Consider the following 14,386-nt stretch of genomic DNA (forward strand, 5'->3'; position numbering starts at 1 on the left):
TGTCCTGTGTAGGGTCGGCAGGGAACGCAAGCATACGCTAAAGCAAGTTGGGAAAGGATCCGAGCTAATCAGCAATCTCTTTCTCTCTCTCTCCTTCTCTCCCTCTCCCCCTCTCTCTCTCTTTCACTGCCCCTGAGATCCCAGCTCGAAAGAGGTACTCCACATTTTTTCATTACCAAAAATCCGTTGCAATAATCATTTGTTGCTAATTGAAACCCTTGGAGACATTTTTCCCCACCCCCTTCACAAACATGGCAACTTTTAGACATGGGAAGCACGTTTAGTTTTATTTTATTAAAAAAATATATATATACAGTTAGGAGGACGCTGAATCTTTCACCCACGAGAAATATCAGCTCGTCAGCCCCATTCCCCGGGGGGGGGGGGGGGGGGGGGAACGGGACCCCAGTACAGTGAGGGCTTGGGAAAATTTGGAATACATTATACCGCCTTTGGCAGGAGAATACTCTCCAACTAATGGATTCCTGCTCCTTTTTGTGTGTGTGTGTATCAGTGTGGGGGGTTTCTGGAAAGAGGGGTGGTGGTCGTGGTGGTGGGGAGCCGAGCTTTTATTTTAAGAAACTGTTAGGCTAAGAAGTGTGTCATACTTGACAAATGGAACAAACGCTCTTCCATTTCTTGCTTGTCCTTGCCTTAAAACAGGAATTAAGTTAACCACAGTGCTGCATGTTAATTGAATGTTTACTGGGCTAATGAAAATTACAACAGGGTTTTGCCACCTCGATCGGGGATGAAAAAGTATGAAGGCGATTGTCATTGCAGCCTTCGGGGAGGGCCGGGGCGGGGGGAGGCGGTGGCCGGGCACCAACAATATTGATCAGAAGAAGGATAAATCTTTTAACTGCTCGTTAATACCATAAATATGGTCTACACAAGTTTCCACTCTTGTTAAGTCTAATCAGTACATGGAAGATGGAGACATAGCCCACTTGAATGAATTTTTATTATTGCCAGAGGGGCACTTGCATCTGTGGGCTCTCTCCCCTCCTGGATTTCTGCCCCCCACCCTTAACCCCCCCGCTCCAAAATCCCCCCTTGCCGAGGGGGATCATGAAGGTGCGCAGAAAGCACAGGAGACAAATTCAAGCTTTTTGTCCTTTCTCCCCTTTTTCAAATGCTCCTTTTCTCTAAAACTGAACAGGTTGTGGTGGGAAAAGCCTAAAGGGGGGGGATCTCCCTCCCCCCGTTTATTCCTGAGATCTGTGGATGAAAGGACAACCTAGTAATTCAGTTTGATGATAACCATTTTCATGCTTGAAAACAAACTGCCAAATTAAACTTAAATGGAAAGAGCAGTGGGAAAGGTAGTGGGAGCAGGGCACTTGGAGATCCCCCCACCTCTCCAAAAGGGATTGTTTGGCAAAAGGAGGAGGGAAAGGCAATTAAATAGACTAAAGATGATTTAAATCCCGATCAAAAATAATTCCAGGGAGAAGTTTCCCCCCTCCGGTGTTGCCCAGCCCTAGATTTGAAAACTTTGGCCCAACTTGTGGCGATAGCTACAACTTTGCTCCACAGGGGTCAGAGGTGAGGGCTATTTTAACCCTAAAACCCTGCGAGTGACCAAGGTTGAGGCTGGGCTCGCAGCACTAATAGCCATAATTACCTCCTCCCCTTCCAGGGACATTCCTCGCAGCAGCAGTGTTAGGCACCGAATTGAAGAAAATCTTGGAGTTGAACATATCTTGGGGGGGTAAATATCAGCAATATGAAGGAATTTCAGAGCTCTCCCTTTTGCTTGGGGGGATTGAAGCCTTTCTCCCCCCCCCCCTTTTTTTTTTTCTCCCCCCCTTTTTTTTTTTTTTTTTTTTTTTTTTCCCCCTTGCCAGCATTCCCAAGGCGCTGGGTCTTTGTCTTAGAAGGAATGGAGTGTCTGAATGGTGTGAAAGGGACAGAGAGGGTCGCTTCAAATCGATTTTACTTGTCCTCTCTGTCTTTTCGGATCAACGCCCTTCAATGGACACATAGGTGCTCTTTCAACCAAAAACTTGTGCAACATTTTCTGCCTGTATTGGTGCTAAATACAATAAATGCTGGGCAGATTTTTTTTCTTTCTTTCCAAAGCAGAAAGCTCCCTAATTAAATTGTTTTATATGGACAGTCAAGACAGACCAATTAAGTATGCATTAGTATAAAGATATATTCGAGAGATAAGCGCTCTATAGGAGCCCTGTCTAGGCAAGGTGTGTAAAGTGTCCTCTCGAAGAGAGGCTGTGAGCAGGGTTTCATATGGATTTTTCCCCTCCATTGCCTCCTATACTCGAGTAACAGACTGAATAAGTTAGCGAAAAGCCATTAGTGAGAGTGGTTTCTAAACAAAGTTAACAGGTGGATGTAGCTGGTTTGAGATTTGAATACCAGTCGCACATCTGTAATACACAGCCATATATTTATGCAGCACGGATGCATGCAACGTGCATTTACAGAGATAAATGCCTTCACCCTATAGCTTATGTGCAAATGCACACACACGGAGATAAAATAAACAGCTGGGCACTTCTGTAGGCTACAGGACATGATGTGAGTAAGCACCCCCCGTCCCCCCCCCCGTCCCCCCATTACAGATATAACTGTGTATCTATTGTGTATAGGCACCCAGCCCTGCATCAAAGCCAGACACACGCACACAAGGCGTAGCTGTCTCGCCTGGGTGTGCTGCACAGACATCTAACCGGCGATCAGCGGGCACACAGCACACACTCCTGGGGTAATTACAAGTGGAAATATTTCCTATTCGAGGCATAGGCTTTCCCAGGAGTGAAATAACAGATCAGGATAAAACATACACATACACACACGAACTTCTCTTTTCTGTCCATTTTATCTATCACCCTGGGAAAGCTCTCGTGTATGGTTAACCACAGGAACCGGGCTTTAAGCTCTTCTCCATTTTCATTATTATTATTGTTATTATTATTTTTTTTTTTTTTCTTCACTGCAGATTTTCCACGTCGTTCAAAACAACCCCCAAACCTTAAACAGACAGACAAACAAAAAAGCCGCCAGCTCCCAGCCCTGCCTCAGCCTGATCCTGGGGCAGGCAGAGCTGCGGGATGCGAGGAGGAGGAGGAGGAGGAGGAGGAGGTGGTGGAGGAGGAGGAGGAGGGAGGTGGGCTGGAAGTTGCTGGGGCACCCTCCAGCCCTGGGCACTCCGTTACCCACCCGCCGAGGCAGAGCTGTGGGAGCGAGTCTGTGCCCGGAGATGCTGCGGAGCGGGACCGGGGCATCGCCCCTTTATCGTGACATTGCACCGCAGGGACAGGACGGGGCTTTGCTGGAGGGGCAGGGGAAGGGGGGACAGAGGAGTCCAGGGCTGCGAAGCAACCGTGCGACGGCCGACCGGCTTGATATTCATTTTCTAGCAGCGCTCTGGATGTGTTAGCCCATCAAAGGGAGGTGGGAGACAGGGAAGAATAAGCCATTCCTTGCTTAGGTGCTTTAATGTCATGGTAAACAGGTTAGAAACAGACGTTTTTAAAGCCTCGATTTCTCTTCACTGGTTACCTTCGAGGATAAATCATAACAGACTGTATGGGGGGCAAAGAATTCATCTAAAGGAGATCTCAGCAAGTCACTACCCGGACAATAGTCCACCTCCTGTTGGGTTGTGTATTGATCAGGAGAGGAGCTGAAGATGTCGCCACACTAAATATTTACTGATCACACACAAATAGCCAGGACTTGAACGATTTTCTCCTGTGAGGAGAGCAGAGAGAGAAGGGTAAATCATTTTATTAGTGTGTATAAAGCAAAGAGCACACTCTGGCTTGGAGTGTTTTAAGATGTGTCTTCAGCTGGATGAAAAGAGTTAGGGAAATCGATATGGAGTGATTAGACGAGCCAGTCGTGTCAAAGAGAGAGGCTGTGAATTTCATGGATTTGGTTATACCGGGAGGGGGAAATATATCGAGAGATTAAAGGGAGGAACCCATTGTAGCAGAGCCAATGAAAAAATAATATCTAATCAGAGCCGGCAAAGGTAGGGACGGGATAAGACCCACATTTCTAAAAAATCACCATCAGCTGGAGAGGGATCAGGGACACACATGAAAGAGGCAAACGGGGGGATGAGGGGGCGAGTAGGAGCCTGGAAACGCTACAGAGCAAATCCAGGAGAGGCAGAGAAAAGTCGCCTCGGTGGAGCAATGCTGAGACACCACGAAAATGGGGACAAAAGACCCAGAAGCGAGGGGAAGGCGCGGACGGGAGCAAACGGGCGCCTGGCTTGGAGGTGAAGTTGGGGGGTGTCCAGCCCCGTGTGCCCCCCAGGCAGGCAGCTCTCCAGGAGCGAGGGCACATCCAGCTCAGATGCGAGGGGTTTAAATCCTTCTACAAGTTTGTTCTTCCCCCCCCCTCCCGCCCCCCCCTGCCCCCCAAGCAAATGTGGTGAGTAAAATGGATTTTAGCGTTTAACCACCTCATTTTATCCACGTAATGACAAGGCTCGTAATATGTAATCTACAGATTACTGCCAGTCGAGGGTGACCACAAATGACATAAAAAAAAAAAAAAAGAAAAAAATCAACATTTCTGCAGATGATAAAATGGCTAAAACCAGCCCGAGCTTTAAATATTGAGTTGGGGAGTTGCTGCTGGAGGATTTTGTCGGTCACAGGGAGCAATTCAGCCGTGGCTCAGGTACAGCCCTGGGGTATCTCGGCGGATTAAAGAAAACTTTGCTGGAGACAAGCAAACGTCGAAGTGCCAAAGGGCAGAAAGCTGGGAGCAGGGCAGGGCTCTGCCAAGCCACGTTAAAATACGTTCTTTAGGGATGCTCGTTTTTCTTTCTTCCCCGCCCCCCCCCACCCACCCCGCCCGAATCACTGATGTTTGGGCCGTCTTCAAACGCTCCCTTCTCTCTGTGGATTTTTCTTTAGCAGAAAATAGGATGCGGCTGCAGAGAACTGAGTCAAAGGAGCGAGAGAAAGTTTGAGCCGCACTTTAAATGATGCTGATTGCTGGGAGGGAGGAAAGGCATCTAAAGCTAGGAACCGAGGAGTAAAACTGATGTGAAAACAGCTTTTCACTTCTCCTCCAAGTGCTAATTTTGCTACTGTAAACAAACACTGAAGTTAGAAACAGCTGCAAATAGCCTGCCGGGCACCCAGGGCTCAGGGACGAGGCGGGGAAAAATGACTTTTGTTCATCTCTCGGGTTGAATTTCCCCCCCAAACTTGGCTTTCTCCCGAAATCAGTGGCTGGTGCTGGTTTTAGCTGTGGAGAAGGAGGTGTGTGTGCGGGGAAAATATAGGCATATTAAGAGCATTTCATGTGAGCCTATAGAGTGCAGGCAGCTCGGCTGGATCACTAATGCAACAGGAAACCTCGGGACAGACTCAGCCTAATTAACAGTTTTCCAGAGCTGAAGCGATTTTTAAGAATCCCAGTGGATTAGCCCAATATGTTCAGGTGTGAGGCTACGAGGGCCTATAACTCCTTTCACTATAATCTTATAACCTCCTTACCTAATTCCTTAGATTGCAGATAGGAAGAGTCTGACCCTGGAGGTCGTAAAGAGCTTGGTTTCATTAACCCTTCCCTCCCCAGCGCTGCTCCAAGGTTAACGGCGCTGGGCTGAGTGTTTGGCGGGGGGAGGGCAGAAGAAAGGGATTTGCAAGAAGGGACGATCCGATGCGGGGAGGGGGAGAAAGGTTTAAAATGATTTTTGCTCCCTTCGTTCCCCTCTCTTGAGCCAAGGGGAAAATGGAAAGGGAAAGGGAACTTTTCTCTTTCCCATGCACCGGGATGTTCATAAATGTACGGATATTTGTGAGACAATTCATTCCTTTTATACCATTTCACAGTGGTTTTGTATGGTGGTTTTTTTTTTTTTTTTTTTAATAATTTATTTTTTCAAACGTGGAGGAAATGAAACATTCTAGAAACGTCAGATATTGCAAAAAGCAAAGCAATCTCCATCTCTTTAGGACCAACAGCAATTTCTGGAGCTTCTTGTCCATAGTAGAGCTGTAATCTTTAAAGAAAAAAAAAAAAAAAAGAGATCTAGAAAAGCTTCTCAGACTGTATTTGCCTGGTAACACACCTGGTTTATATTTTAATAGGTAGTTACATTGTATTGATTCAGGGTACATCATTGATGTTGAAAGTTAATAACTCTCAAATTATATCTATCTGCCTACATACATAATTGCATACACAGTATAACACTGTAAGAATTTGCATTTTGCAGCACATTCTTTGTTCTTAAATCTTTTAACACATTGAATTGTTCCTTTGAAGAAAATGCTATTGAACCACATGTTTAAGGAAAGGATGCTTCTAAACTATATGTTTAAGCAATGAAATTGTTGAGTGAAATACAGGTTTCTTTGTATTTCACACAAACCTTGCCATACGCCAATCTTAACCTATACATCCGAACTGCCTTTTTTTTTTTTTTTTTTTTTTTTTTTTTTTCCCCTCCCAGTCAGAAGGCAGAAATATGTGAACTGCTGAGAGAGGTGGGTACTTTTTGGTAAGTATGTTTAGATATGATCTTCAGATACATTTATAGTACTTTCAAATTCTTTGGATACTAATTAAGCTAGCAAACACTATCTCAGTTGAATTTCTTCCCTATTTAACAAGCTTTTAATATAGAATTATATTGTAGTTATCCTTCTACTAAACAATGTAGCTGAGGAGTCAGCATAAAAAAAAATGTTAAAACCAAATTATAATTGCTGCCTTATATCTGACTCTTCTTCCTTTCCGCAGTCCTAATGAACTCTTTAAAGTTTTTTTCTTTTTTATTTCTGAGTGACAGATCAAAAATAATTAGCAGAATCAGAAGCAGCCAGAAAGCTTGAAATAATGTATCTAAATATTTCATATTGCTACTTATAATACTAGCCCATCAGTTGTAAAAAGGATTCATTACCTAGTTATTCTGTGGTACTTTATACATATAGAAAGATAGATTTTTTTTTTTTTTTTTTCCCAGGGCCTGTCTCAGAGATGACATAAATAGAGGTTGAACTATGAGGAAAAAAAATGAAAAAATAAAATGAAAATAAACCCCTGGACAGGAATAGAGACAGACAGATAGATATATAACTGCCTCTGAACAGTGTTGTGCACCACATTAGGGGATGGTAAAAAAAAAAAAATAGATTGCATATTTATAACCTCATAATTAAAATACATTCTTACCTCTCTCCTCTGAAAGGCTGTAACTTTCTTGGAAATATTCTGAGTGCATATTTTAAACTCTATGTCCCAAATTGAATTAAGATGAGCTTTTGTTTGCAATTTAATGTTTAAGTTTCAACTGCCTATCAATTGCCATATAATTTTTTTTTTTTTTTTTTACATTTTACTCCCTTACATTTGGAGACTTTATTTAAAATGGTGCTAGGTTTTATCAAATTCTGTTTGTAAGAAATTGGTCAATATTTTAAAAAATAATCCCCTGTGTTTGACTGAAGTAAATTGGATGAGAATTTTTCACATTCAAAGGGTTAAAGCTAAACTGAAAACTTTAAAGCAAAGGATACCAGCAAACAGTGAAAAATGGCACGTTTGTTCTCTCTTGACAAGCTTGCATTATATCATATGTAAGGAAACACAAATTTTTGAATCTAAGACCAGTTTTAGTTTTTAATAGGAAATAATTACATGGAACTTTATTTCCAGAGAGAATGTCCCTTCCAGCTACAGTGTTTTGCTTTGATCTAAGTATTAACTGGTAATAAAATAACCATATTTTGGATCCTAAGCATATTGATGCTTAAAGGAATGTTATGCTTTCAATCAAATTCTAACTTTAGATTATCCAAAGGTATTCATCCCTCTTTTGTCAGAAACCAATTCACTCTTTTAATATTTCAGCTACTCACAAGCGTTTTAGTATACTTTGTTATTTTATAGTAAAATTTGCACTACCGAGGTGGAAAACTTTTAGGTGGAGTGAGATCATGTTCCAGCCTGGCAATTTGGGCTGTTTCTTATACAGCTCCCCAGTCCAGCCCTTCTTTACACTTGTTGTACACCACCATCGCTCATCTCGGAGGGTGACTACCAAGAACGTCTTTGCAGCAGTATTTTGTTTTAAATCTTCAGATTTTTTTTTTTTTTTTTTACCGGTAGAATTAATCATTTGGACCCATCCTGAACAATTAACCTCCCCTTTATATTACAGCCCCAAGTGCAGTACTTCATAAAGACATGAAAAGGACATCCCAGACAGCAGGACCTGAGCCCAGGCTTGTCACAGAGTATAAAAGGAGAGAGAAGGGGAGTTTTTATCTCTCTGCTCTGCCAATTCTTAATAGTTCTAAGTTTCAGTGTGACAATAAAACAGTTTTGATAACATAGCTCATGGGTTTCTCTGCCACATAAAGTTTTCTTAATAATAAAAAAGAAGAAACTTTATCCCTGCTAAATTAAAATAGGGCAGATGTTGGATATGGTTTGTATTAACCAGCCTTTCACCCCTTTGCCCCTGGCACTAAAGTTCTGACTTTTTCTCTCTACTATGTCTGTTTCTAACTGAAAGGTATTATTCCTGCCCTAGCTCTCTTCTTCTATTTATTTTTTCAGTGTCTAAAATTAAACCTATTCATTTAGTAATATACGTTCTATTTCAGATTGCTAAACCTGGCCAGAAAGGGGAAACGTTTTCCAAAAGCGATGCACCACTGACCTTAAAAGAAAACATGAGGCAGGGAAAGCTGTTCTTAAAGGGCTTATTTCTAGAGAATTTTGTAGCTCTGTTGACATTATAGGGATAATGCTTGTATTGCAATGGGCTTTCAAGGCCCAAGAGGTTTATGTTTTCTTCTGACCATAAGTATAATAAAATTTTAAAGGTGCACAAAGTCTCATCACTTTAGATATTTAAAACTAAATTGAAAAAACCCTTGGGAAACATACATTATAGTGGACAGCCCTGCTGAGAGAACGGGGGATAGACAAAAAAAATACCCCAAACCCAAATAAAAAACCCCAGCTTTTCCATGCTAGCTCTATGAAAATCTTGGCTATTAAACTCCTAAGGATAGTACAACTCTTTTCTCCAGGGTTGTGAAGATAGAATTTATTGTCCATTTGGAACGATCAAGTTTAGGCTAATAAAAGGCCCTCTGTAAGCAGAAATGCCCAAGTTGATGTTTGGCAGAGTTTTCAATGGTAGAGTTTATATAGGATGGGGGCTCTGCACTATTTGAAATTACTTATATCTCAGCAGCTGAAGATGATTTGACATACAGAAGTAAACGTTAGTAGGCAACAGCTGAAGGTTAATCAGCACTGCTTTCCAAACTGGACGGTTGAAAGCAGGAAAAAGTGAAAGCTGCTCTCTCTAGCCCTTCCCTTTGCTAAGGTGCTGCTAACTTTTATGATTTTTTTTTTTTCCTCTCTCTTCCTCTTTTACTATCTGTCTTTGTGCCTGAGGGCCAGTGAAAGAACACTGCAGATTCTAGATTGCTTTCAGAGTTTCCCTTTGCTGATGATGGATTACCATGTCAATTTAAACGGCATAGGATTAATTTGTTTCAATGATTTCTCTTTAGGCTGAATGCCAGTCTTTTTTTTCTATCTCTCTCCTTGATAATATAATAATAATAATAATAATAATAATAATAATAATAATAATAATAATAATAATAATAATAAAGAATAAATTTTTCCTTAAAACCCCCAAACTCTTTTGATATCCCACATTAAAAGGACAATAATAGAAATAGACAAGTTAGGTGTAATGTTGCAACACAGTTATAGGTCTGAGTGTTTTTATCTCATTCTAAGGGGCTGAAGCATACAGTCAGTCACATTAAAATGAAATTGGATCCAACGTTTATTCAATAAATACTTGTCTTGTAGGTAATCCAGAGCAGAGTGCTTTTGACACATAAGGACTTAATTTGTCTTGGATAACAAGTTATTAATATGGCACATTTAAACTTGCCACCTACAATAAGGTCATTTAGATCTATAATACGACTCGCAAGAGAACTTCATAAAGCCAGAAACAAAGTTTGAAACTGCCTCCGAGTTGTGGAGCAGACGCACAGCTCATGGTTTGCTCTTTTCAGAAGGAAGTTCAGAGCAAGTAGGAGCCACCCAAAACCCAAATGGTGTGCATCTGCTCTTCTTTGAAAGGCAAACGTAAATGGAGTAAGGAAGAAAAAAAAGAACCCAAACACACATTTTTGAATGAGTAAGCTTTAAAGCTGTGCTGCGTCTGCTAGCAAACTCATCGCAGCTTTGAAAGTGAAAAAACAACATTTGGTTCCGAGTGGAAATTCGCCCGCATTTGCACCCTACCTCTCCCATGTGCTTTGCAATTTACTTGCTTTTAATAATAAGCAAGGAAGTTGGAACATAATCCACCCATAAATGTTATTGCTGTCATTTGACTGTGCTGTGTTTGTTCATGCATTAGATGTATATGTAAAACGAAGTGGGGGTGTATGGTGGTGATCCCTGTACAGCCTGAACAAACAGAGATGTTTTGGTACAGACTGGATTTCAGGCCCCAAATACGCTGCAATTATTTTAAAATTTGGGAAGCTGGAGGTGAGGTGTTTAGTTTCAGACCCGTCCTAAGCGAACAATGCCTGCAAGAGGTGCATCAGGAGGTGAATATCGTGTGTATGCAACACAGGACGTGTTTTGCGGCTGGCAATTCAGTCTCCACACTGTGTACGTGAGCTTTATTATCCTGCTTCTATGTATTAAGCTCTTGGTTGCTCTTGCCCTGGCAGATTCTGTCTCTTTAAGTAACTAAATCTCATTTTTAAGCTCTTCCTGGGAAAAAGATGTTACACATGAGTAGAAAAATGCAGGCAAGAAAGGCTAATTGAATGAAAAGAGAGAATTAGGTTAAAAATAGAGTACAATCTAGTATCACATTTTCACTAGTGTAACCTGAAATGAAGGTGTCTCCAAGTCCCTAGTGATGCCAGAGTGTTTAGATGTTGGGCACAGATGGAGACACCTATTGAAATGTGTCTGAAGAAGATTAATAGGACTTGTCAGTGTTGGGAAAGCACTGCTTTGCTGTAAATTTCTACTAGCACAAGATGAATTACCGATGAATGCTCAGTTATCAACCCCATCACTATCATTGGACACTAAATCAAATTGAGCAGTTATCTACAATCAGAAAATTTCTTTTAAAAATAGGCATACACCTTTAGGCTTAAACTCTTTAATAAGACAATATCCTCTATGGTATGTGTGTGTTCACGAAGGGATATGATTTAAAGTTTCCATACAAAAAGCTTCTGTTTGGAAACGAACTCCAAGTTTAGTGTGAAATCAGGGTTGTCAAACAATAGAATATATTCAGAAAATACCGGTGATACAATACAATATTCTGCTGGGGGCCTGATCCAAAATGGATTTTCATGCATGTCACTAGATTTTGGATCCGTCCCTATTTGTGAGAGGTTTTTTCATCACTCCTTTCCACTTATTTTTGGTGATGGTAATAAAAAAACTTCTCTCTACCTTAAAGACTGAGCATCCAAATCATATATTAATGCAAAATAGCTGTCAAGACTCAGGATATATGTATAATAATAATACCACCCCCCCAACATATTTAGGAAATTATAGCTTAATATAATGAAATATGTGATGAAAGAATCAATGAATAATATTTGAACTGAGAATATTTCATTCACTCCTTTATAAAAGCGGAAACTGTCGCAAGCAAAACTATCACAAGCATTTACCAGCCACTGCTAAAGTATATTGGCTGTATTTACCATGTGATGCTGATGATGACAATGATACTAAATAAGTATTATATATTTTTAGTTTCTAGGATTTCTCTGCCTCTCACCCAGGCATTGTACTATTTTGTCCAAGGAGATTTATTGCGGCGTGTTTTATGAAGTAAATTTTTCCCTTTTATTATAGACAAGGGCAGTCATTTATGTTTAGGGAGGGAGACAGGTACAGTGCCTTTATCTGATCTGTGTCCCCAGCCACAGCTACCTTCTTAATCGATGGCAAAGTTCCACTCCGGAGGATCAGGCCCTATCTGGGCTACTTCTCAGCCAAGGAATGTATCCTTCCCCTCATCTCCACATATCTCACCCGTGGCATATATTACTTTTTGAGGAGGGAATGATATGCTATTTACCACAAAACACAGCTTCAAAGCCTTTGTGTATTTCTCATCTCTAGCCAAAGTTTATAGTTTACCACCCTAAAAATTTACCTGGGTAAGGGATAGTAGCAGTTATTGTCTTCATTTTTACATCCTAATTTTCACACAGCAAATGCCCTGCATTAGGGCCAGATTCTCACTCAGATGGAAGTTATTAACTTTAAGCAGAACGGAGCTGATTTCAGCCAGCCACAGCCCGTGCCCTTCTAACACAGTCGCTTTACAGCATCCTCCTGTTTGTTTTTTTCTTTGGAGGGCATGATTCTTTAAACATGTTTGTTTTACACAGAGCAGCAGTAGATTCCTAACTTTTTTCCCCACAAACATGTAAAGAGAATATTAATAGAGACTATTAATAGAGCTGAGTGCAGCACGATGCTAGCTATATTGTAGTAGCTGAGAAATATGAACTAGTGAACATAATCCATAAACTCCATTTGGTTACTATAATACTCCAATCTGTATTTATTACAACCCCACTCTGATGCTTATACAACAGCAATTGCTAGATTTATACACTCTAATGGTTTCACAATAGGAAAAACCTGTGCTCTTTATCTTTCTTTTCCTGTCCAAAATAACCCCTTCCACATATACTTCAGGCTTCTCTGGACCTTGTCTGGGTTTAATCACAGGCTGTGGGACAAAATGTGCATTATTAAGAAATATAAATATTTTCAGAAGCAATCAAAGGGTTGAAAGATTGATTCGGCATGTAGATTGGATTTAATTCGAAGCAGCTTTGTTCTAATGAGGACTACTGGGATACAAAGACAGCAGCCGCTTATGGCCACCAGTTGGGAACTTCGACTCGCTGCAGCAACCTGTCAAGAATTTCAAGAAACTGCCAGGTATTAAACAGCAAAGTGGTGGGGAAGCTGGTGGTCTATTGTTTTCAGCCTCCTTCTGAGGCTGGATCAGGATTTCATAGTCTGTTTTTTACCAAAATGACAATTAAGGTTAATTTCTTGCTGCCCATGGGGCCAAATCCTGCAGTCCCTCACTCAGGGGAAACTCCTATGGACTTTATAGGGGGTTTTGCCTAAGGGAAAGGTGGCAAAGCTTGGCTGAGCCCCAAACCCAGCAAATTTGAGAGCCCTGTAGCAATTTGTACAGCTTCCAGACCGGGTGTGGTTGCTTTTGCGGTGAGTTTTGCTGTTAGATTTTGCTACGTGCGGTCCTAGATGTAACAGGACCTTTTTGCATAGGGAGGTGCTTTTTCCCCATGGAGAAATACAGTTCTGTGTTGGCTTGGAAGCTCTCTTGTCCATGTTGGGTGACCCAGCAAAGCTGCTGGACCCATCCTGCTTCCAGGGGAAAAGCCCGCAACGTCCAACAAAACATCCACGAGATGATGCTGAACAAAACCGGACACTTGTTAGCTTTCCCTTTAGACTTAAAAACCCCGACAGTAAAATTTCAGCGTGCGCCGTGGGGGGAGTGTCACGTCACAGGTACTTGGGGGAGCACAAGACCCTGGCAGCTTTCCTAAATGTCGAGTGTACAGTCAGAATCACAGTATATACAGGATCAAACACTGACTAGTTTCTCTCTCCCCGTAGCCCCCCCCTTGCGTACTTTTGTCCATAAAAGCAATAGAAAGTGAGAAAGCTTGAATTTTCTGAACTGTTTCACCCATCCACAGCTGGAATTCCAAAGTGAAATGAAAATGCCTTTAAAATCAACCCTACATGGGAGCCTGAGAGAACAAGTTTTCCTTTGTTGTAGGGTATAGTATTATTTGCTGTAGGTTTTTGATATACATTCTAAATTAGGCCTGCAAAGGAATGCTTCATCTTTAATTCATCACTCTCAGCTGAAAGAGATTAGCAATGTCTAGCACGCACCCTTCGTATGGTGCTGACCTCATCAAGTATGGCCTGAAATTAATTAGCCTCATTCATTCCAAATGGAAAAGGATAATGGAGCTGCATTTTAGAGATGACCATCACAAATTGTATGCAGCATATTTAAAATCCCTCCCCCCTCGCTCCCCTCCCCATTTAAAAAAACTATGTAGATTAAAATTCTTTCCAGAACTTGCAATATATCAGGGTTATCAAGGCATTAGGAGCAGAAACCACTCAGTTTTTATTTGTGGAACTGGGAGCCACATTTTGTGTGTGGCTGTAAAAGCAGCAAGCCCGTCTTAATGGCAGAACACCTGGAATTAATTTGATATCTCCAGGTGCTCTGGCAAACTGGGGCATCAAGCACTTGCTGTTTAAACATTCTTCCACTGGC

At 41.4% G+C, this 14,386-nt stretch overlaps 1 long non-coding RNA gene across 2 annotated transcripts in view; it reads left to right on the forward strand.

Annotated features, from left to right (window-relative positions):
* Window positions 1-14,386, forward strand: part of LOC116961920 — a 34,314-nt gene that overhangs the window by 4,197 nt on the left and 15,731 nt on the right. Inside the window, exon 2 of one of the 2 annotated variants that reach the window (XR_004407241.2) lies at window positions 6,449-6,496. The exons of the other annotated variant lie outside the window; for it this stretch is intronic. This is a non-coding gene — a long non-coding RNA (uncharacterized LOC116961920). The remainder of the gene's footprint in view (window positions 1-6,448; window positions 6,497-14,386) is intronic. 2 annotated transcript variants of the gene reach the window in all.

This window comes from Tyto alba, unplaced genomic scaffold (assembly GCF_018691265.1).
Source record: "Tyto alba isolate M040663 unplaced genomic scaffold, T.alba_DEE_v4.0 Super-Scaffold_41, whole genome shotgun sequence".
NCBI classification, from domain to species: Eukaryota; Metazoa; Chordata; class Aves; order Strigiformes; family Tytonidae; genus Tyto; species Tyto alba.